The sequence below is a fragment of the Schistocerca gregaria genome, chromosome 3 (genome assembly GCF_023897955.1).
Source record: "Schistocerca gregaria isolate iqSchGreg1 chromosome 3, iqSchGreg1.2, whole genome shotgun sequence".
NCBI lineage: Eukaryota > Metazoa > Arthropoda > Insecta > Orthoptera > Acrididae > Schistocerca > Schistocerca gregaria.
In genome coordinates, this window is record NC_064922.1 from 805,048,671 (window position 1) to 805,074,934 (window position 26,264).

At 43.7% G+C, this 26,264-nt stretch overlaps 1 long non-coding RNA gene and 1 other non-coding gene across 2 annotated transcripts in view; both read left to right on the forward strand.

The window, feature by feature from the left end:
- The window catches only part of LOC126354369 (uncharacterized), a 931,233-nt gene that overhangs the window by 265,495 nt on the left and 639,474 nt on the right, over positions 1-26,264 (forward strand). The gene's annotated exons all lie outside the window — the stretch shown is intronic.
- Positions 20,090-20,163, forward strand: Trnat-ugu (transfer RNA threonine (anticodon UGU)). Its single transcript has one exon. It is a non-coding gene; the product is annotated as a tRNA-Thr (tRNA).

Genomic DNA, 26,264 nt, shown 5'->3' on the forward strand with positions numbered 1-26,264 from the left:
ACACACAAATACCTACGAATCCCACCACCAGTACAACAAACACATCTTTCATAAAAGAGTGATTAATCTATCAAACATAAAATTATCTGAACAATAAAGCAACCTACTTGGAAAGGGTCCCAAACATAACATAAACACAGTAGTGTCACACAGAACAGTAGAAAATATCATAACAGAAACTGAACACATCATTATAAGCAACAAGAAAAACTAAACACACCTGAATTCAATGCAAACCTAACAGGAGAACTAGTTGCTGAGGAAATAAGAAATATAATCAAAGATAACAAAATCACCATGAAAGGAAACTCTAGGGCTGCTGAAAAAAAACCTATAGAAAACTGCAGAACAAATTAACACAAGAAAATGCCTTCATCACAAAATCTGACAAAGGTAATTTAACAGTGGTCATAAAGAAACGGGAACACACTCACAAAACATTAGAATTCATCCAAAGCAACAACATCACAGAATTAATAAGTGACCCAACAAACTGGTACCAAAGTAAGTTACAGAAAACCCTGAAAACATAGAAACAATTTTCACAGAAACACAGATTAAAAGAATGATACTGACAAATCCCAAGGGCCCCAACCTGAAACCACTGCCTAAAGTTCACAAACCCATAATATGTATCTGTCCATTGATAAACTTCACCAAAGCACCAACATGCCACTTAGCCAAACACACACACACTCTACTACCAACAATATACAAATACACTGAAAACAGAAGTCTATAGAACTCAAGTGACTTAATACAAGAAATAAGAAATGAAAACATATCAGACACAGCAACTCTGATATCATTTGACATAATTTCAATGTACACACACATACCAACAGAAGAAACCATCAACATCATTGAAAGAAACCTCCAACCACAAGGAAACATATCCACAACGAACATACAAGAAATATCAACCATACTCAGGCTCACCACAGTGCACAACCACATTCAACAACAGGTTTTACTCTCAACAAGATGGACTAACAATGGGATCCCCAATCAGTAGCCTCCTAGGCGAAATTTTCCTCAATCAGATAGAAAAACAAATATTTGACGAAATAGTAATACCAAAAGAGTACCAAATAATATATTGTTACAGATATGTAGATGACATAATTTTCTTAATAGATGAACCACAGTCTCGCATAAAAGAACTTCATGACAACATAAACTCCATCCAACCACAAATACAATTCGCCACTGGAACACAAGCAAATGAAAACTTAGAATGAAGGCTTTCACGGCAGGTGTTGTCATCACACAACACTTCCGGACTGAGATGCCGTGGACCATACATAAGACTCCCCCCTGACGTTTCACCTTCGACTGCGGAAGGCATCCTCCAAGGACATTCGGCGACGAGACCGCGAGTGAGTGCCGTATATATGTAAGAAAACTTAATTTCTTAGATCTCACAGTACACAAGAGAAACAACAAACACGAATTCACAATCTACAGAAAACCCACAATCACGAGCACCATTATTCATAGCCAGTCCAATCACCCCATAACTCACAAAGAAGCCAGCTTCAGGTATTTACTTCACAGGTTGAACAAAATACACATGAACAAACATGATTACACACAAGAACTGAACACAATAAAACAAATTGCACAGGAGAATGGATATGATGCAAAGAGAGTAGACAAAATAAACCACAAAATACAAAAACAAACAACACATAACCATGAAATACACACACAAACACAACACACAACAGCTCAGTAGACAGTAAGCAACATACGGCACGTAATGACCTACAACAACAAAGTCACACATAGCGTGAGTAATACACAAAAGAAACAGGGCTCAACATCGCATACAGAACCAACAACTCAATACAAATCAGATTTGGAAGAAATGCCACCAACACTGACAAATACAGCCAGTCTGATATTTACCAACTAACTTGCAACTGCTATCACTCTGTATATGTGGGCCAAACATGTAGGAATTTCAGAACCAGGTATACAGAACACCTCAGAGAACTGAAAAGCAATAGCTCACACTCAACATTTGCAGACCACCTGATAGCACATAAGCACCACCCAACAAACATTGACTTACACATCCTAAAAACTAGTAGCAGCCTCCAGCAAAAATTAACTCTAGAAGAAAACTAACACATCCAAAAATCAATAGCCCAAGCAAAGGAAGTACTCAATGAATACACATCACTGTGCAACAAAACCTTCATCGCCACAATAGAAGAACTATACAAATAACACCCACACCAAAACTACGCACGTTAAAAAAATCATTATACCTCTCCCTCCAGCCCTCCCTCTCTCTCTATCTCCCTCCCTCCCTCCCTCCCTCCCCCCCTCTCTCTGTCTCTCTCTGTCTGTCTGTCTCTCTGCCCCAGTACTCAATACACACACGCAAACCCACACAAACCATACACCACTGACGCCAAATATAATTCAAACTCGCGCGCCTCACCCAGTAAAACACGCTACGAAACAAATGAATACAACATAGCGACAACAACACATAATGGCAACGAAAACTCCGACTATGTTTTGAGAAATCGAAAAAAGTGCAGTGTCAAACGACCATAGGTTGAGAAGTAAGCCCATTTATTTCCACAATAAGACAGGAGAATGCACCACAACTTCAAAACTGTAAGTTACACACAAAAAAACGTGATACAGACTCATTTCTGTTCGTAAATGCGTAACAAACAGAAAAATAAATTACGTGTTGCTGTTTGCAGATGACAATCCATTGACAATGGTACAAAAGTGGTGTAACATGTATGGGTGAAAGAAATCAAAAAAGGTGTCTAGTATAAGGCGGAACTTCTCATCCCAAATACTGGGATAGACAGCTGGAATTAATCTATGTAGGTAAATTCCAGTCACAGATTCCAACCGCTCCATAATTCAAATGTAAATTATTTTACAGTTTTATGCACTGAAACGTAATAGCATTTCTGCATTTGTTATTGCTGTCTAAAACCGCTGTGGTGTATAACAATTATTAGAATCGGACACTAGAACTGACCTTCTATATAGGTCAATTATAGTTACCGATTCTAAAATTAGTAACTATTTCTCAGCAGTTCAGAGAAAAATTATAAGTGCAGAAATCATATTAGCCTACATTTTAGTGTACACACGTGCTGAAAAAACGATAATTAATGAATGATCGAATGGCTGGAATCGGTAACTAGAACTGACCTATATAGGAAGACAATTCTAGTTACTGATTGCAACTATTCTATCGTTCACAATTCTGGACATATTTGCAGTAAATATGTGGACTATGTTTTGTAGGATTTTTAGATTTCTTATTGATCTCAGAACTAGTACGAGAAACTAATAAATGTTGTTGGTACAGCTTCCAAATTTTTCTATTTTCATACTAGTGAAGAGAGTTATACCATATGTACAAATTCTGTAGCACGTTAGTGCACAGACTTGTTAAAACGGTCTAAATAACGAACCGTGAGATGGTTGGAATCGGTAACTAGAATTAAACTATATACGTCAATTCCAGTTACCGATTCCAGTATTTGCCTACACCCTACTTTTTGTGAATTTTCGTCACTTGTATTCTAGTCCCGATAAATTTGACAACTAGTATTAACAGTTAACGCTATATCACAATATTATTACTTCATCACGCGCTATACTGTACTGGATTTGAAGATTGTCCGTTCTTTTCTTACTCACATAAATTACGATACTAATTTAGTTCAAACACGTATACTTCTCTTTTTCTGTTTTTTTCATTGCCTTTAATTCTTCTCGATATAATTTGTGGCTAAGTACTTAATCACATGAACTGTGTTTGTAATTTTATCGCATGCTGCATTCGTTTGCTTACGAATACGATCAGTTGCTTCCAAAGATTGCCTCTATGTAGCGTCTCCACCTTAGGTTGACACAAAGATCCCCCAAATATCTGAATTTTTAGTTTTTATTCCAATAAGTAATCCACTTTCAGTAGTTACGGATATGGAGTATGATCGTCATTGTTAGCTTTATCCGTCCAGAAGTCGGTGATTAATTTTGGTGCTGAAACGTTTGCGATTCAGCTTCTGTAACAGACGGTACCCTGTAATGCACGGCTTCCTACATGGAAGATCCTTCAGTCCGTCACGCCGGTGGAGCCATGCTATAGTAGAATGCATTTTATATTCAGATCAGATAGAAGCAGATTTGTTAAGTCACACGTTTTAGCTTGCGGTGAGACGAGTCTCACAAAGCAATCAAATGTTTCAAATGGCTCTGAGCACTATGGGACTTAACTTCTAAGGTCATCAGTCCCCTAGACCTTAGAAATACTTAAACCTAAGTAACCTAAGGACATCACACACATCCATGCCCGAGGCAGGATTTGAACCTGCGACCGCAGCGGTCGCGCGGTTCCAGACAAAGACTTCTAAAATTTTATGCATAATGTAGACTCCAGCTGAGTGTCTTAGGTTGGACGTCTTCTCTATTATTATCTTGCTTTTAAAGGACAACTTTACTGACACTTCCGTAGTACATAAAGTAACTGTTTTGGAAATGCATTCTCCACAGTTCAATTCTTTTTATTTTATTCATTAATCTTTCATTCCTGCTACCAGTTTCGGGGCCGTAGGCCCGTTTTCAAGCAATCAATCCTCCCATCAGTAAAGCCGCCATGTCTCTCCAAACCGCCATGCCTGCTTACTGTATTTCCTACGAAGTTTTAATTCGTGTTGATGCCGGAACCCAGCGTGTCAGCTTTCCTCAAGCAGGAATGTTTGCTTGGAAAAAAGGCTTGACAGAAGTGCAGCCCTTCCGCAGATTGCTGTAAATTTAATTGCTGGGTCATCAACAAGTGTCAGCGTGCAAACCATTCAACGAGACATCATCGATATGGGCCTTCGGAGCCGAAGGCCATTCGTGTACCCTTGATCACTGCACAACACTGTGCCTGTCAAATCGACATTGGACTGTTGATGACTGGAAACATGTTGCCTGGTCAGACGAGTGTCGTTTCAAATTGTATCTCGGGGATGGACGTGTACGGGTTGGAGACAACCTCTTGAATCCATAGATCCTGCATGTGAAAAGGGAAATATAATGGTGTGGGACTTGGGCAGCTGGAGTGATATTGTTGTTGTTGTTGTCTTCAGACTGGTTTGATGCAGCTCTCCATGCTACTCTATCCTGTGCAAGCTGCTTCATCTCCCAGTACCTACTGCTACCTACATCCTTCTGAATCTGCTTAGTGTACTCATCTCTCGGTCTCCCTCTACGATTTTTACCCTCCACGCTGCCCTCCAATGCTAAATTTGTGATCCCTTGATGCCTCAAAACATGTCCTACCAACCGATCCCTTCTTCTAGTCAAGTTGTGCCACAAACTTCTCTTCTCCCCAATCCTATTCAATATCTCCTCATTAGTTACGTGATCTATCCACCTTATCTTCAGTATTCTTCTGTAGCACCACATTTCGAAAGCTTCTATTCTCTTCTTGTCCAAACTAGTTATCGTCCATGTTTCACTTCCATACATGGCTACACTCCAAACAAATACTTTCAGAAACGACTTCCTGATACATAAATCTATATTCGATGTTAACAAATTTCTCTTCTTCAGAAACGCTTTCCTTGCCATTGCCAGTCTACATTTTATATCCTCTCTACTTCGACCATCATCAGTTATTTTACTTCCTAAATAGCAAAACTCCTTTACTACTTTAAGTGTCTCATTTCCTAATCTAATTCCCTCAGCATCACCCGATTTAATTTGACTACATTCCATTATCCTCGTTTTGCTTTTGTTAATGTTCATCTTATATCCTCCTTTCAAGACACTGTCCATTCCGTTCAACTGCTCTTCCAAGTCCTTTGCCGTCTCTGACAGAATTACAATGTCATCGGCGATCCTCAAAGTTTTTATTTCGTCTCCATGAATTTTAATACCTACTCCAAATTTTTCTTTTGTTTCCTTTACTGCTTGCTCAATATACAGATTGAATAACATCGGGGAGAGGCTACAACCCTGTCTCACTCCTTTCCCAACCACTGCTTCCCTTTCATGCCCCTCGACTCTTATGACTGCCATTTGGTTTCTGTACAAATTATAAATAGCCTTTCGCTCCCTGTATTTTACCCCTGCCACCTTTAGAATTTGAAAGAGTGTATTCCAGTCAACATTGCCAAAAGCTTTCTCTATGTCTACAAATGCTAGAAACGTAGGTTTGCCTTTTCTTAATCTTTCTTCTAAGATAAGTCGTAAGGTCAGTATTGCCTCACGTGTTCCAACATTTCGACAGAATCCAAACTGATCCTCCCCGAGGTCTGCATCTACCAGTTTTTCCATTCGTCTGTAAAGAATTCGCGTTAGTATTTTGCAGCCGTGGCTTATTAAACTGATAGTTCGGTAATTTTCACATCTGTCAGCACCTGCTTTCTTTGGGATTGGAATTATTATATTCTTCTTGAAGTCTGAGGGTATTTCGCCTGTCTCATACATCTTGCTCACCAGCTGGTAGAGTTTTGTCAGGACTTGTTCTCCCAAGGCCGTCAGTAGTTCTAATGGAATGTTGTCTTCTCCGGGGGCCTTGTTTCGACTCAGGTCTTTCAGTGCTCTGTCAAACTCTTCACGCAGTATCGTATCTCCCATTTAGTCTTCATCTACATCCTCTTCCATTTCCATAATATTGTCCTCAAGTACATCACCCTTGTATAAACCTTCTATATACTCCTTCCACCTTTCTGCCTTCCCTTCTTTGCTTAGAACTGGGCTGCCATCTGAGCTCTTGATATTCATACACGTGGTTCTCTTCTCTCCAAAGGTCTCTTTAATTTTCCTGTAGGCAGTATCTATCTTACCCCTAGGGAGATAAGCTTTTACATTCTTACATTTGTCCTCTAGCCATCCCTGTTTAGCCATTTTGCACTTCCTGTCGATCTCATTTTTGAGACGTTTGTATTCCTTTTTGCCTGCTTCATTTACTGAATTTTTATATTTTCTCCTTTCATCAATTAATTTCAATATTTCTTCTGTTACCCAAGGATTTCTAGCAGCCCTCGTCTTTGTACCTACTTTATCCTCTGCTGCCTTCACTACTACATCCCTCAGAGCTACCCATTCTTCTTCTACTGTATTTCTTTCCCCTATTCCTGTCAATTGTTCCCTTATGCTCTCCCTGAAACTCTGTACCACCTCTGGTTCTTTCAGTTTATCCAGGTCCCATCTCCTTAATTTCCCACATTTTTGCAGTTTCTTCAGTTTTAATCTACAGGTCATAACCAATAGATTGTGGTCAGAGTCCACATCTGCCCCTGGAAATGTCTTACAACTTAAAACCTGGTTCCTAAATCTCTGTCTTTTCATTATATAATCTATCTGATACCTTTTAGTATCTCCAGGGTTCTTCCACGTATACAACCTTCTTTCATGATTCTTAAACCAAGTGTTAGCTATGATTAAGTTGTGCTCTGTACAAAATTCTACTAGGCGGCTTCCACTTTCATTTCTTAGCCCCAATCCATATTCACCTACTATGTTTCCTTCTCTCCCTTTTCCTACACTCGAATTCCAGTCACCCATTACTATTAAATTTTCGTCTCCCTTCACTATCTGAATAATTTCTTTTATTTCATCGTACATTTCTTCAATTTCTTCATCATCTGCAGAGCTAGTTGGCATATAAACTTGTACTACTGTAGTAGGTGTGAGCTTCGTATCTATCTTGGCCACAATAATGCGTTCACTATGCTGTTTGTAGTAGCTTACCCACATTCCTATTTTCCTATTCATTATTAAACCTACTCCTGCATTACCCCTATTTGATTTTGTGTTTATAACCCTGTAGTCACCTGACCAGAAGTCTTGTTCCTCCTGCCACCGAACTTCACTAATTCCCACTATATCTAACTTTAACCTATCCATTTCCCTTTTTAAATTTTCTAACCTACCTGCCCGATTAAGGGATCTGACATTCCACGCTCCGATCCGTTGAACGCCAGTTTTCTTTCTCCTGATAACGACATCCTCCTGAGTAGTCCCCGCCCGGAGATCCGAATGGGGGACTATTTTACCTCCGGAATATTTTACCCAAGAGGATGCCATCATCATTTAATCATACAGTAAAGCTGCATGTCCTCGGGAAAAATTACGGCTGTAGTTTCCCCTTGCTTTCAGCCGTTCGCAGTACCAGCACAGCAAGGCCGTTTTGGTTAATGTTGCAAGGCCAGATCAGTCAATCATCCAGACTGTTGCCCCTGCAACTACTGAAAAGGCTGCTGCCCCTCTTCAGGAACCACACGTTTGTCTGGCCTCTCAACAGATACCCCTCCGTTGTGGTTGCACCTACGGTACGGCCATCTGTATCGCTGAGGCACGCAAGCCTCCCCACCAACGGCAAGGTCCATGGTTCATGGGGGGGCTGGAGTGATATGGGACCACTGTTACGTCTAGATACGGCTCTGGCAGGTGATACATACGTAAGCACGTTGTCTGATCACGTGCATCCATTCATGATGACGTACTTGGGCAATCCCAACAGGATAATACGACATCCCACACATCCATATTTCTACAGAGTGGCTCCAGGGACACTCTTGTGTGTTTAAACAACTCCTCTGGCCATCAAACTTCCCAGACATGAACATCATTGAGCATATCTTGAATGCGACGTACTGTTCAGAAGAGAACTCCACCCCTTCGAAATCTTGCGGATTTATGGATAGCCTTGAATGATTAATGGTGTCATTTTCCTCTAGCACGGCCCTGCGTGGTATTAGGCAGGTCTACCAGTTTGTTTGGCTCTTCAATGTATTAACATAATACTGCTACGGAATCTAAACTTGGTAATCCTACACGTTTGCAGATTAAAACTATGGTAAATACTGTCATTGAAGCTACTATCCCCAGAGAGAGGGAAGTAGGAGAAGTCTCTCATATACTGTACACCAACGATGCCAACCGTTTTACCATTTATCTTAAGCAACTTCAATTCCCAATCAATGTGTCGTTGGCAATAACAATAAACAGGGCTCAAGGTCAGAGAGAGGGAAACGGGAAAATGGACAAAAAGGGGGAGGAGAGTGGATATAGAGAAGAGAATGGAGGAGGTAGACAGAAAGAGGAGATAGGAGAAGGTGGAGAGAGAAACGGGGAGGTGAAGATGGACGGCGAGTAACCGTGCGACTACTGCGGTCGCAGGTTCGAATCCTGCCTCGGGCATGGATGTGTGTGATGTCCTTAGGTTAGTTAGGTTTAAGTAGTTCTAAGTTCTAGGGGACTGATGACCACAGCAGTTGAGTCCCATAGTGCTCAGAGAGATTTGAACCATTTTTGGACGGCGAGTGGGGGGAGGAGGTTTGATCAGAGACAGGGGGAGGAGGAAGAAGGGAGAAACAAGGAGAAGGGAGAGTAGGAGATGAACAGAGAGAGGAAGGAGAGGGAGATCAGGACGTATATCCAGTTCCCATGCATATTTAACAATTGTTAAGCGTCGCTAGTATCTTATAAACACGATTTTTACCGCGACAGAACATACAATTTGTAATGGACTATGAATGTCACTTAGATACGATGAATTATCCGTATAATAGGACATCTGGATAACTTACAATATTGTGATACATGACTCCTAATAGTGACGTAGGGCTTGTTTCACTCCATTGTTGTAACGTCACCAGTCAGCGGAATATAGAAGCAAACTGAGCTGAAGAAGTGCAGTTTTGTAGTTGTTGAGTTTGTTAGGCCAGTGATACTGATTTTTCTATTTTACTAAATAATATGTTGGCAACACGGTCTAAGCCAAGTGTGAGATGTCTTGTTTTTGGCAATTGAAAATAATAAATTCTACGCAAAGTTTTTGTTCGCTGGTGAGCCGTGGTGGCTCCATTTCGTTTTGTCTCTTCCCGGCGCCTTCTTCCACTGGCGCCACGACAGGCGACGCATATTTAACTTGCATTTTTTGTACATGATCGCTGGCTCAGAGAGTCTGAAATTGGTCGGCAATGGGTTGTGAAATGAGAAGGGGCAGCCGGCCGCTGTGGCCGAGTGGTTCCAGGCGCTTCAGTCCAGAACTACGCGGCTGCTACTGTCGCAGGTTGAAATCCTGCCTCGGGCATGGATGTGTGTGATGACCTTAGTTAAGTTAGGTTTAAGTAGTTCTAAGTTTAGGTGACTGATGGCCTTAGATGTTAAGTCCCATCGCGCATAGAGCCTTTTTTTCTTTTTTCTTTTTTTTTCTTTTTTTTCCAGAAGGGGCAGAAGGGACGCAGCGTAAGGGTATCACGCGCTAGTTTTCCTTCGGCCATTAGTTCTGTTTGTGCCGAGATCGAGTTGTCACTCCTTTTGGGAGTGGCAATCAAACTGTTGTAACAGCGGTGTCCTCCTACGGCCTTCAATGGATTTTCACTATTTATCCGTGCTGTGCGGACTGAGCGCTTGCAGTTTTGTCACCGCAGTTTTCCCGTATCAGTATTGCTCATGCTCTGATATCTGTGCCTCTACTGTTGACATCTTAAGAATTACTGGAACATTTTAATTTATGATGTTTAATCTCGGCCACAACTGTGCTATATCTTTGTGTTTATTTTGTTCGTTAAAATTTTGGCTGTAAATTAGTGACTGACCCTGCGTTGGCGGTACCACTGAAACCTTTACTCGTTATGGATTACCAAGTCCATAAGCCGTGGAAGACTTCCATATTCAGCGGTTTACTAGTGAAGCTTAACTTTCGCTTCATTTGTATGGCGGTTCGCTGTGTGGGCCTTAGTGATCTCCAGACATGAACCCTATCGAACATGCACGGGATAGATTGAAAAAGGCTGTTTATGGACGACTTGACCCACCAACCACTCTGTGAGATTTACGTCGAATCGCCGTTTAGGAGTGAGACAATCGGGACAAACAGTGCCTTGAACTTATGTATAGTATGCCACGACCAATACAGGTTTGCATCAGTGCAAGAGGACGTGCTAGTGGGTATTAGGCACCGATGTGTACAGTAATCTGGACCACCACCTCCGAAGGTCTCGCTTTGTGGTGGTACAACATACAATGTGTGGTTTTCATGAGCAGGTTCCGGAACTTTCGGAACCGATGTGACTCAAAACGTTTTTTGATGTGTATACATACACATACGATGCAACATGCAACATAGGATGCAGAATGCAATGGCTATAAAAGCAAATATTTCTATTGTTGACTGATGACGGTGTACTGAACAACATTGCATTAGTATTTACGTCATCTGCAGACTAATAATTACAACCATTACATGTGATATGTTTTTATGTTGGTTAGCACCTCCAAATACGTGTTGCAAAAGCAAGCCATTAATGCTTATTTTCCCCTGGGCACAGGTCAGGTGTTGAAGTGTGTATGTGCCGATACAAAATGGGTAATCTATACTGGCAGGCGTAGTCCACTTAGTGGTGCAGTACGACCACGCACGAAACATCGGGTTGTAAAGTTTGTAATGGTTTTGTGGGAAGTCTGTTCGACTGTTCGACCCCCAGAAAAAATAGCTAAACATTGATGTATCTACATATTAAGGTACCACATTTAAAAATATCTATAGTAATATCCATTGCACCCTTTACCAGTATATAAGGATGGGACAGGAGGTTGGCTGTGGCCTTGATGAAAGAACCACACCGAAATTAGCATAAAATGATTTAGGAAAACAATGAAAACACAAATAAGGAAGGCCGTGCAGAACTAAACTCCATCCTTTCGATTATGGTCAGCATTTAACCAACTGCACTGCCGCATTCGGTTGGTGTCTGCTGTACGACAACTTTCCTCTAATGACTCTGGAACCACTAACTTGCTTTTATACCTTTTGTACTGAGTGTAGTCCGTTAGATAAACTAACTTCACACTAATTCGATGGTGGTAAATATACCACCGTTCCCCTTAGCCTCCTTCGTCTTCTCCTCAGACCACCTGAAAAACTGAGTCAGCACCACCCCAGGGTGGGAGAGAAGCTGAATTCAAGACAAGACATTAGTAACACTCAGTACAGATCCTGTGACATGATTTTGTTGCAGAAGCATTACAGTACTGTAGTTTGTCAAAGTTATTATCAATCTCTGCACTGAATACATTAAGCAATATTTGGTTGTGTAGTATGCATTTTAGCTGATTTTGTGAACAGATGTATTTTAATATTCTTTTTAAATTCTTCTGTCAATTTAAAATGCAGTTTTATTCCATGATAGAAACTGCTGTTTTCAGTTTTTTTTTCTTTGGTAAATATAACTCTAAACTGCCTCTTGTTCCATTATGGTGTGTAGAACTATCAGTGAAATACTTAGTTTTTGTGTTATGCACAACATGTTGATAGATGTAGGGGAAACTGTACTTGAAGGACTTAAGTTTATGTTTTGCCTTATGGCAGGTCTTGTCACGGGGGAAGCCTCGTCAGAGATGTCCACCGCATGAGCGTCTAGGGAAGTGATTCCAGTGGTGGTTTCCCGTTGCCTACTTGGAGAGCAGTGCAACTAGGAACACAGGATGTTTCCTGGTCGGTGTTTCAATTTAGTGATCGATTTTAGAATCACATGACGAATTGTGCTGTAGAAACCGCCACGAACTGTTTCTGGCCTTTTTTTTTTTTTTTTTTTTTTTGCTTTTGTCGTTGTGCATAATTAGGTTGTGTTATGCGCAACATTTGTAAATATTACAAATTCTCCATATTTACGTTATCTATAATATAGTACAGCTGTTTGGAAGTTAATTCTTCAGATACAGAGTTTTGTGGGGAGAAAAATTATGTATATTTTTAAAACTAGTTATGTAGTGTCTGGAGATTCATTGGAAGAATCCTAAGGAAATGCAATCCGAAAACAAAGGAAGTAGGTTACAGCACACTAGTTCGCCCACTGCTCGAATATTGCTCACCAGTGTGGGATCCGAACCAGGTAGGGATGATAGAAGAGATAAAGAAGATCCAACGGAGAGGAGCGCGCTTCGTTACAGGATCATTTAGTTATCGCGAAAGCGTTACGGAGATGACAGATAAACTCCAGTGGAAGACTCTGGAGGAGAGACGCTCCGTAGCTCGTTACGGGCTTTTGTTGAAGTTTCGAGAACATACCTTCACCGAGGAGTCAAGCAGTATATTGCTCCCTCCTACGTAAATCTCGCGAAGAGACCATGAGGATAAAATCAGAGAGATTAGAGCCCACACAGAGGCATACCAACAATCCTTCTTTGCACAAACAATACGAGACTGGAATAGAAGGGAGAACCGATAGAGGTACTCAAAGTACCCTTCACCACACGCCGTCAGGTGGCTTGCGGAGTATGGATGTAGATGTAGTCGTAGACCGTTAAGGTTGGTTGGTTGGTTGTTTTGGGGAAGGAGACGAGACAGCGAGGTCATCGGTCTCAGTGGATTAGGGAAGGACGGGGGAGGAAGTCGGCCGTGCCCTTTGAAAGGAACCATCCCGGCATTTGCGTGGAGTGATTTAGGGAAATCACGGAAAACCTAAATCAGGACGCGGGATTGAGCCGTCGTCCTCCCGAATGCGAGTCCAGTGTTTAACCACTGCGCCACCTCGCTCGGTGGTCCGTTAAGCACGCGTCGTCAGTCGTGCACAATCTTGTACCTTGAAAGATCTTTTACCATGGAACATATGGTATTTGCACATGGATTGCGTTTGCGTAGTGTCTTAACAATATCCCCTGTTTACTTATTGATTATTGATGTATTGTAGAGTAACAGTGTTATGTACAACTTTGGAAATAATGGTAAGGAGAGGCGGGTTACAGGTTGGTGTGATAATTCGTCAGAGGAAAGCTGGACAGCAACCGAAATGATTAGCGATCGAGTTAACAAAATAATCAGAAGATTTACATAGCTTGTATTTGTCCAAGCGTCCGCCTCCGGTAGCTGAGTGGTCAGCGCGACAGAATGTCATTCCTAAGGACCCGGGTTCGATTCCTGGCTGGGTCAGAGACTTTCTCCGCTCACGGACTGGGTGTTGTGTTGTCCTACTCATCATTTCATCCCCATCGACGTGCAAGTAGCCGAAGTGGCGTGAAATCGAAAGACTTGCACCAGGAGAGCGGTCTACCCGACGGGAGGTCCTCGTCACATGCCATAATTATTATTGCTATTCGTCCAAGCGTATGAATGCAACAGGAAAAAGAGTCTAGCCATCTGTCAACATGGGTGAAGCACAAATGAGGGTGTCACAGTTTAGTGGCTCCAAGTGCAAGTGGCCTTAACAGCTGCTGAAGGCCGTCCTATATTTAAGTGACAGATGGAGCTCGTGGTTTGGAGTTGTTGGAGTGTGGCTCAGCTGGCGTGCTCCATTGGCTCCACTAGATCCCACACAACGACTATCAGCGTCTAACGGAACTTACTATTCCGTCACCAACCTCGCGATGCCCATACGGTGGTATCGATATGTGATGCCAAAAATGGTATAATACAGCACTAACAAGATTTTCTTGATTGCAACATTTTTATAGTTAAACAGAATATTTGTTCCTAGATCGTCATCATGTTGTAGCTTCGAACAGTTTTTCGTATTTAGAAAAACCATACACATGTGGAGTAATTGTTGTAATTTCGGAAAAAGAAGTCAGCAGACATAAAGAGAATGCTATCATTTCAAAATGGAATAAGAAAATATTATAAGCTTCTATTACACAGCTGGCTAGATGAAGTTTGAAAAGGGTGCCCATGTACAACGCTCTCACCGATTCAAGTTTTTGTACTAAGGCTACAAATATTTTTAAACAGTTTTTTATAGTGATCCAAACACACTGGTATTATTGAAAATTGTATCCATATTTTGCGCCTTCGATCATCAGATCTTTACGCCAACGTCGTGCGCCCGAAAGATCCTATCCTCACCATTATCGTCATAAAGAAGCAAAGGAACAGGGTAATGCTGTGCTTTGTGCCAGCTTAAAATGACCAGTAAGAGCTGGAAACGTGCCGTACGAGCCGTCTCGCGTCGTCGACCCCGGCAAGTTAACGAGACGACACCGCCACACGACACGACGTCGAGCAATTTGCGGACGTCAATAACGCCGGCCGGCGGACTGCGACCGGAGAGAAATAGGGAGTTGGCGTGCCGTGTGCCGGAAGGGGACGGGCCGAAAGAGCCCAGCGGGCTACTGGCTGCAGGACGGCGCGCCGGTGCGGTGGCATTTATTCGCCGGACGGAGGGACGGTGACATTTAAGAGCGGGCGTGGGGCGCGAACGGAGAGGCGCCTAGTCGCTGTCAGAGCCAGGCGGTGAGACCCACGAGCACACACCCTGCTGTCGTCACAGGCTGCGCACGTCGGGGTGCTGCAAGTATGGCCCAAGTGTGATGTTAAATTTGAAAAAAAATATTACCTGAAAACACAAACATATGAATTTATTGGAAAATAAATTTTAAATAGAGTTTCTTTCTTATAAAATTTGATCCAAGACATGGCCGAAAAAATTCCACACTTTTTTTTTAAAAAAATAAGCTAGAAACTTTGGCTTCAAACGGAAAATGTTAAATGAGAAAGTTGCAGGGCTCAGAAAATCTGTCGATTGCCTTCTTATGACTATCGATTGTTTTCTTAAGTTTCAAGATACGCCGAAAGAAACGTTAAAATGGAGCTCTCTACAACTCGTCAACATCCACGCTTCCATATTTACTTTTAACTGAACATGTAGCCCGCGGTAAGTACAAAAAGTACTTGTTTGAAAAATTAAAAAGTATTAATTACTTTACAAGATATACTCGTATAGATCTTCTCAGAGGATTGCACTGCATTAGTAAACAGTGGTTTTCTGACATTGTCCTGTGGACCTCCTCCTGGGCAAAGTTAAAGTCCCGTCTAGTTTCTTCCTCATGAACAAGTTTGTTGAAAAACCTTCAAAACATTTTATATTACATGTTTACTTTGTTCTCTATTGTCCATTCGGTCCCGACGTGGGTTATTAACTAAGCTGCGCACCGAAAGTTCATCTTCCATATCACTCATAAATATTTTTGAAGCAGAACGAGTTCATAGAACAAAGCGAAACCAGACACACAGAAGTGAAAAACTGTGACGCCTCAAAAGCCGGTACCTTCACGTGTCTACATCGTATGGCCAGGGGGTGAAGCGGAATGGAGCATAAGGTGTGACAACTGACTTGTGGTTTCGTGACGGCGATTTGCATTTCTCTAAACCACTGATTCAGTACTGTACTCCATATGATATGTTTACTAAACTCTGAACTAGCTTCGTTTTGGTAAATATTTCATATTCCTGATACTTTTATTTTATAACTAGAGTATATTTTTCTTCGGTGTACTGTACTACTGTTTTGTCAGTGGAAACAGAACCAGAGCCCAGTGGCATTATCTCAAGAACTTTTACCTATCAATCTATCTTTCCGAGAGCTGATCATTGGCTCCAGCTAGGGATCGAGGTTATCGGTGAAACAACCGGTTTTTGGTTATAGCGATTTTTTCATCTACAGTTTGGGTCAATTAAAACAGCTCAGAATAACCGTTTTGTCAAAAAATCTCCGGCTTTTATTTCTATTATTACCTGTAAACGTAGAAACTGAACAGAGACTGAAATACTTTTGAATCCCTCAGTTTCAAGACACAAAGAATCAAAATATTAATGTAAATAGGCAAATCAAAAAAAGGTCCGCCAATCGTTAGCTGCTTTTCTCAAAAAGCGGTGGCGGCCGCAGTGGTCTCGCGGTTCTAGGCGCGCAGTCCGGAACCGTGCTACTGCTACGCTCGCAGGTTCGAATCCTGCCTCGGGCATGGTTGTGTTATGTCCTTAGATTAGTTAGGTTTCAGTAGTTCTAAGTTCTAGGGGACTGATGACCACAGCAGTTGAGTCCCATAGTGCTCAGTGCCGCCAAAAAGTGGTAAGTGGTTGAAAATCAAAAAAATCACCAGTGTTCTCCCATTGATTCTAATTTTTGGATAATCGTGTTGTTATAGAAGATTATAGAATTGTTTGGGCATTGCAAATAGTAAGTGCTGAAGAGGGAAAATTGAGGCTGAAGGACTCAATCTTTCATGTTAATTCGTCCGTTGTCAAAGGCTTCAAGCAGACAAATGTGTATTATCTGCACACAGGTAATAAATCAGCTACTTTCGATTTTTCGTGGAAATTATAAATGCACTATTAAGTTTCTACTAACACAGTGACATGTTTGTTGTGGGCCCTCATATTCTTAATCCCTTAAAGCAAATAGGGCGATGTATTTCGTTGGCACTGTACACCGCAAAATACAAGTACTTCCAGAAGAGAGTGACTTTCTGTAACACAACTGATGTCCAACGGCAACAGCGATAAACTACCACATACACCAGATGGAGTACGCCTCGCTCACTGCAAGTACACGTTTACTATCTAGTAGGCCACACCACATGGTAACACGTAAATTATTGTCTCAGCAGTGCTGTATCAGTTCTTATACCATGTCTTTGTTTCTTGTTTCTGCCAGCATTGATATTAAAATAGTACTGATCGCTTCTCCAGTTTTCTATAACATCGCAATATTTCAAAGTAATGGAAATTTTACGAAAAAAATTAATCTTTATTAAAAAAAGTTATTTGAAACCGAAAATTTTAGCGCTGCCTCTATCACTAATTGATATTTCAATTCTTTTAAAGCGTTTATTGGTAAAAAAATAAAAAAAACAGCTCTTCCAACCGAGACCAAAGATATACCAAAAAATACCGGTTACCCAGAACTAAAATACCGGTGTCACTTTCAACTGGTCAGTTTTTTCGTCCCTGGCTGCACTCGACGAAACGTTGCTACTGCCAAGGAAAAAAGAAAAAAAAATCAGTGGGTAAAATAATGAATTTTTGGAACTCGAAACCGTCAAAATAAAGGCACAGCAAGATATTACCGAAGACGACGGTGCTAATTGCTTCCTGATGTGTCTCTTATTCTGAATGTTCTGCAGCACGTACTGAAATACATTATGATTTATTACGTAATACGAATATTATTTTTCAGGAACGTTTTACTTTTTTATGTAAAGTAAAATACTCTTTTAAATGCCTGTAGCTCTACACTCCTGGAAATTGAAATAAGAACACCGTGAATTCATTGTCCCAGGAAGGGGAAACTTTATTGACACATTCCTGGGGTCAGATACATCACATGATCACACTGACAGAACCACAGGCACATAGACACAGGCAACAGAGCATGCACAATGTCGGCACTAGTAAAGTGTATATCCACCTTTCGCAGCAATGCAGGCTGCTATTCTCCCATGGAGACGATCGTAGAGATGCTGGATGTAGTCCTGTGGAACGGCATGCCATGCCATTTCCACCTGGCGCCTCAGTTGGACCAGCGTTCGTGCTGGACGTGCAGACCGCGTGAGACGACGCTTCATCCAGTCCCAAACATGCTCAATGGGGGACAGATCCGGAGATCTTGCTGGCCAGGGTAGTTGACTTACACCTTCTAGAGCACGTTGGGTGGCACGGGATACATGCGGACGTGCATTGTCCTATTGGAACAGCAAGTTCCCTTGCCGGTCTAGGAATGGTAGAACGATGGGTTCGATGACGGTTTGGATGTACCGTGCACTATTCAGTGTCCCCTCGACGATCACCGGATGTGTACGGCCAGTGTAGGAGATCGCTCCTCACACCATGATGCCGGGTGTTGGCTCTGTGTGCCTCGGTTGTATGCAGTCCTGATTGTGGCGCTCACCTGCACGGCGCCAAACACGCATACGACCATCATTGGCACCAAGGCAGAAGCGACTCTCATCGCTGAAGACGACACGTCTCCATTCGTCCCTCCATTCACGCCTGTCGCGACACCACTGGAGGCGGGCTGCACGATGTTGGGGTGTGAGCGGAAGACGGCTTAACGGTGTGCGGGACCGTAGCCCAGCTTCATGGAGACGGTTGCGAATGGTCCTCGCCGATACCCCAGGAGCAACAGTGTCCCTAATTTGCTGGGAAGTGGCGGTGCGGTCCCCTACGGCACTGCGTAGGATCCTACGGTCTTGGCGTGCATCCGTGCGTCGCTGCGGTCCGGTCCCAGGTCGACGGGCACGTGCACCTTCCGCCGACCACTGGCGACAACATCGATGTACTGTGGAGACCTCACGCCCCACGTGTTGAGCAATTCGGCGGTACGTCCACCCGGCCTCCCGCATGCCCACTATACGCCCTCGCTCAAAGTCCGTCAAATGCACATACGGTTCACGTCCACGCTGTCGCGGCATGCTACCAGTGTTAAAGACTGCGATGGAGCTTCGTATGCCACGGCTAACTGGCTGACACTGACGGTGGCGGTGCACAAATGCTGCGCAGCTAGCGCCATTCGACGGCCAACACCGCGGTTCCTGGTGTGTCCGCTGTGCCGTGCGTGTGATCATTGCTTGTACAGCCCTCTCGCAGTGTGCGGAGCAAGTATGGTGGGTCTGACACACCGGTGTCAATTTGTTCTTTTTTCCATTTCCAGGAGTGTATATTAGATGAGTCAATAACCCCTTATTTCTTCCGTGCTTAAAGACTCTGCGAGTCACTGCGCTATTCTATGCGATAGGACAGAATGGAAAAATGGCTCTGAGCACTATGCGACTTAACTTCTGAGGTCATCAGTCGCCTAGAACTTAGAACTAATTAAACCTAACTAACCTAAGGACATCACACACATCCATGCCCGAGGCAGGATTAGAACCTGCGACCGTAGCGGTCGCTCGAGAGAATGGAGAATATAAGAAGAAAGTAATTGTTCTCGAAAGAACAGATACCATTGATTACCCTGCATCGTCTCTAGAATGAACAATAATTAATTGAAACCCTCAGCTGCCGTCAGGTGTTGTTGATATACCTCGATGGGGACAGCTGAAAATGTGGGCCCCGACCCTGACTCGAACGCGCCATCTCCTGCTTACGTGGCAGACGCTCTGTCCATCTGACCCACCGAAGACACAGATGAATAGCGTGACTGCAGGGACTTATCGCATGCGCGCTTCCCATGAAATTCTCATTCCCAACTCTCCACAATCTACATATGTAATGTACCTAATAGATATTTGCCCATCCACTAAGGTGGCGATTCCCGTAAGAGTTCGGGCAACCTGTGCGCATTCGCACAAACGAAGGTCAATGGCTCGGTCGCGCTATTCATCTGTGTCCTCGGTGGCTCAGATGGATAGAGCGTCTGCCATGTAAGCAGGAGATTCCGGGTTCGAGTCCCGGTCGGGGCACACATTTACAGCTGTCCCCATCGTGATATATCAATAACGCCTGTCGGCAGCTGAGGATTTCAATTAATTATCATTTAGAATGGAGAATGGCTGGCAGTGAAAAACTGGTGGCTGCAAAAGTTGAAATGTCAAATGTGTGTGAATTCCTAAGGGGCCAAAGTACAGCCAGCACGGTAGCTCAGCGTGTTCGGTCAGAGGGTTAGCAGCTCTCTGTAATAAAAAAAACTGAGCTAATCGATCAACAACGAACTTAAACAGATGTCTTACAACGTCCGCCCCGAGCAGATGCAACGAACAAAAGTGAACAAAATGAGATTAAAAAAAAAAAGTGCTGAGATCGTCGGTCCCTAGACTTACACGCTACTTAAACTGAGTTATGCTAACAACAACACACACGCCCATACCCGATGGAGGACTCGAACCTCCAGCTGGAGCGGCAGCGTAGTCCGTGACATGGCGCCTCTTACCGCGCAGCCAGGTGCCTGCACCTATGTGATCTACGTCCTTGTATGTCAGCTGAAGAAGATAGGGAATTCCCTTGCGTTCGCTGCTTTGCACGCCAAGGACAAAAAAGGGAAAAGAAGCAACAATGTCGCGGGCACCTGCATCGATCCACAGTAATTAGTTTACCTGCCGTTCAGCGTTGAGGGTAAGCTGAGTCCGACTATTATTCTTTCTGTTAAGCTCCTCTAATGACATCGATATTGACAGGACATTAAATCCTAAACGTCCTTCGTTCTTTCTGTTAAAACAGAAAACTCCAAATTGAAGCTCGTTAGGGACAGAAATGAGATGTAACTATTTCCAACTTGTGGTACTACGCTCTCACAGAAACACGGAAGTGAAAATTTAAAACCGAAAAATGTTGTACCTTAGAGATCTTAGACGTAGAAACAACTATATAAGTAACGAGTTTTCTAGACGTGGCCTAGCACACGCGCGGACTCCTTTGGCTTCCTACCGCGGTAGTGACGCTACACAGTAACTCACATTTCTGCTTTACAGAAACAGATGTCAGTGGCATTTTGTAGTTTTAGCTACATTTCGCTTGCAATAATGTATGGTCGGAAACATATATGTCAGAAAGCTACCTGCTACAAAAACGTTTTCAGTACAATATTTGTAAGTAAAGTTCTCGTGTTTGTCGATAGCTTCATTTCACAATGTTATCAATGATGAAAAGACAAATGGCTTTTTAATCCTCACATTTGTTCTGTCTCAGTTGCACGTTTTTAATTTACATGTCAGAGTGCCATGTGGTTCTGAGTAGACGAGACTGGTTGCTAACGCCCCTACTTGGTTCTGAATAAGACCCTGAGTGATTCCAAATGTGCAGCTCAGACGGACCACTAATTGAGAATAAAATACACTCCTGGAAATTGAAATAAGAACACCGTGAATTCATTGTCCCAGGAAGGGGAAACTTTATTGACACATTCTTGGGGTCAGATACATCACATGATCACACTCACAGACCACAGGCACATAGACACAGGCAACAGAGCATGCACAATGTCGGCACTAGTACAGAGTATATCCACCTTTCGCAGCAATGCAGGGTGCTATTCTCCCATGGAGACGATCGTAGAGGTGCTGGATGTAGTCCTGTGGAACGGCTTGCCATGCCATTTCCACCTGGCGCCTCAGTTGGACCAGCGTTCGTGCTGGACGTGCAGACCGCGTGAGACGACGCTTCATCCAGTCCCAAACATGCTCAATGGGGGACAGATCCGGAGATCTTGCTGGCCAGGGTAGTTGACTTACACCTTCTGGAGCAAGTTGGATGGCACGGGATACATGCGGACGTGCATTGTCCTGTTGGAACAGCAAGTTCGCTTCCCGGTCTAGGTATGGTAGAACGATGGGTTCGATGACGGTTCGGATGGCGGGCTGCACCACTGGAGGCGGGCTGCACGATGTTGGGGTGTGAGCGGAAGACGGCTTAACGGTGTGCGGGACCGTAGCCCAGCTTCATGGAGACGGTTGCGAATGGTCCTCGCCGATACCCCAGGAGCAACAGTGTCCCTAATTTGCTGGGAAGTGGCGGTGCGGTCCCCTACGGCACTGTGTAGGATCCTACGGTCTTGGCGTGCATCCGTGCGACGCTGCGGTCCGGTCCCAGGTCGACGGGCACGTGCACCTTCCGCCGACCACTGGCGACAACATAGATCTACTGTGAAGACCTCACGCCCCACGTGTTGAGCAATTCGGCGGTACGTCCACCCGGCCTCCCGCATGCCCACTATACGCCCTCGCTCAAAGTCAGTCAACTGCACATACGGTTCACGTCCACGCTGTCGCGGCATGCTACCAGTGTTAAAGACTGCGATGGAGCTTCGTATGCCACGGCTAACTGGCTGACACTGACGGCGGCGGTACACAAATGCTGCGCAGCTAGCGCCATTCGACGGCCAACACCGCGGTTCCTGGTGTGTCCGCTGTGCCGTGCGTGTGATCATTGCTTGTACAGCACTCTCGCAGTGTCCGGAGCAAGTATGGTGGGTCTGACACACTGGTATCAATGTGTTCTATTTTCCATTGCCGCTTGTGTTCTGTGTTCGCTGCAGCCTATGCAAGGTTCATCAATTCCCTAGTCTGGCTGCTGCTATTCTCCGACCAGCCACTATAAACAAATATTTCGCCTGTTAGCCGTAGCCTGTGACGTAGAAAGCAATCTTGCATCGCACTGATTCTCATTTCGCAGCACTTTGCTGCCTTCCGCTATCACTTAATGCGTTTTTCACGCACTTATATTTCACAATGTTAAATTCTACATTGTGAAGTCACAAAACTCGTCCTCCTCTACGTCCTTGTTGGGTTCCACGTCTATTATCAGAAAGGCTTAGGGCTACGCTCTACCTTCAATCTACGTTACTCTCTTTGACTAGACCATAAGGTGGAACGCTGTGACAAATGAAAACTATAAAATTTTAGAGTAATGACACATGAAGTGCTTAAAGCCATTGGAGGTGTGAAAGGCCACTAAAGGCAATAGTTTAATAATATGCGTTAAGGGTAAAGAGCTTGTAACACCTGCCTAATATCGTGTAGGGCTCCGACGAGCATCAGGAATGCTGCAGCACGACGTGGCATGGACTCTACTAATGTCTGTCTGAATGAATTGACACCATGAATCCTGCACGGCTGTCCATAAATCCGTAAGAGTACAGTGGCTGAAGAACTCTTCTGAGGAGCACGTTACAAGGCATCCCACGTATACTCAATAATGTTTATGTCTGGGGAGTTTGGTGGCCAGCGGAAGTATTTAAATTCAGAAGAGTGTTCCTGGAGCGCAGGCCGGTGTGGCCATGCGGTTCTAGGCGCTACAGTCTGGAACCGCGTGACCGCGACGGTCGCAGGTTCGAATCCTGCCTTGGGCATGGATGTGTGTGATGTCCTTAGGTTAGTTAGGTTTAAGTAGTTCTAAGTTCTAGGGGACTGATGACCTCAGTAGTTAAGTCCCACAGTGCACAGAGCCATAGACAGTCGTTTTTACATCACTCTGCCTCGGGCATGGATGTGTGTGATGTCCTTAGGTTAGGTTTAAGTAGTTCTAGGGGACTGGTGACCACAGATGTTAAGTCCCATAGTGCTCAGAGCCATTTGAACCATTTTTTTTTGTTCCTGGAGCCACTCAATGCAATTATGTCGCATTGTTGTGTTGGAATTGTCTAAGTCCGTCGGAATTCACAATGGACATAATGGGTGCAGGTGGTCAGACAGGAGGCTTACGTATGTGTCTCCTGTCAGAGTAGTATCTAGACGTGTCAGGGGTCCCAACTGCACACACCCCACACCATTACAGAACCTCCACCGGTTTCAACTTTCGGCTGCTGATATGCAGGGTCCATGGATCCACGAGGTTTTCTCCATACTCGTACACATCCACCCGCTTAATACAAATAGAAATGAGACACCTCCTACCAGGCAACATGTTTCCTGCCATCAACTGTGCAATGTCGGTGTGGACGGGCCCAGGCGAGGCTTAAAGCTTTGTGTCGTGCTGTCATCAAGGGTACACGAATGAGCCATGGACTCCGAAAGCCCACAACGATGATGCTTTGTCGAATGATTCGCACACTGACAGTTGTTGATGGGCCAACATTGAAATCTGCAGCAATTTGCGGAAGGGTTCCACTTCTGTCACGTTGAACGGTTCTCTTCATTCGTCGTTGGTCCTGTTCTCGCAGGATCTTTTTCTGGCCCCAGCAATGTCGCAGATTTGATGTTTTACCGAATGCGTGATATTCGCGGTACACTCTTGAAATGGCCATACGGGAAAATCCCCACATCACCGCTGCCTCGGAGATGCTGTGTTCCGTCGCTCGTGGGCCGACTATAACACCTCGTTCAAACTCACTTAAATCTTGCTAACCTGTCATTGTAGCAACAGGAACCGATCTAACAACTGCGCTAGACACTTGTTGTGTCATATAAGCGTTGGCGACAGCAGCGCCTCTGTATTTGAATAATCATGCCTATAGCAGCTTCTTTGGCGCTTCAGTTTATAATACGCACGGAGTCGAAAATGTGGGAAAATACCTCAAAAATGAATGAGAAATGTTGAGCGGTGACGTCACCATATGACGTACATCGCCGGACATGTAATGGTTGGTCCTGGGCGTGAAGGGATGACTGAGCGGTGCAGTACTTGCATTCGAGCAAACGGTGCAAATTTCGAAAACCTTTCGCACATATGATGTGTTGTAAATGTTGAAGTTACGAAATTATTGGACTCGCTGTAACAAAGTAAAATATGTTTCTATTTTGCGCTTGTTTCCTATTGTCTCTTCCTTTTTGGTTGCATACGTTATTTAGTAAAGAAAACTTAGGTCTCTGATAACGACGCCATTCTGAGGCTTACACTGATTTACTTGTGATGCAATAAGGTAGGTTTTGTTGTACTGTACTTTGCAAAAAACCAGTAGAGACTGCGAGACCGGCAAATAAAATAATAAATCTTACCTCAGCGTAAACAGATAATTGTCAAACGAAATGGAAAAAATATTGCCTGCTAGACGCAGGACCCTGAGCTGCACGCACTTAAGTTGCGCACGTCAACTCAGAGTAACAATGACGGAAATACTTGGCTTGGGATGTGTATTGTTAATCCGCTTATCCATTCGACATCCCCCCCCCCCTCCAAGTTTCAAGCTTCGATGTTATTCTAGCTTCGTTTTATTTCTTGAACAGTTCCTTGTCAATCTCCACAGCTGTGTTTGGTTCACGTTTCGGAGTTGCCGGACATTGTGATCGAGCGGTTCCAGGCACTTAAGTTCGGAACCGCGCTGCTGCTATGGTCACAGGTTCGAATCCTGCCTCGGGCATGGATATGTGTGATGTCCTTAGGTTAGTTAGGTTTAAGTAATTCTAAGTCTAGGGGACTGATGACCTCAGATGTTAAATCCCATAGTTCTTAGAGCCATTGGAACCATTTTCAGAGCTGCGGCAGTTCTATCGATAATCTTTTCTTACGGAGAGCAGCCGGGGCGAATAAGTTTTTCAGTTTCAAAGTAGGCACGTAACGCGCGAACCATTTATCTTGACTTACCTCCTATGGCAGTTCCTTGGGCAAGAGAGCTGCGAGGAACTATTCCACTCATGACTCTCGACGAACTGCAGCTATTGTTCAGTATCACACAAAAGATAATAGTAAAACAAATGAAATAACTCCTGCAACAGTAAAAACGGCAACAAACAAAATGAATGGGTGTAACGATCACAAAGGACAGCAAACTGCCTGAAACTCAAACACAAATCAAATGGGAAGTGTTGTGATGGGTAAGTGAGGGGGGGAGGGGTGGGGGGTTGGTGAAGATTTGACATCTCCGGGCACTTGCTGTGGCTGCATGTATCGTGGGATCGGTGGAATGTTGTCCACACCAAAGACCCCTGTACAACTTCTGCCGAAGCTGTCAATCCTAAGGTAATTATCAACAGGCTGTAGTTGATAACGGCTGCTCAGTGAGGCTGCAGCTGGTTGATCGTACATTCTGCCGATGGCTGACGCTGGAATTACTCTGGTCGAATGCACTGTGCCAATCGAATACTACTAATGACTGAACAGCAGCATTTTGTTTCACTCTGGGCAGATGTGTTAT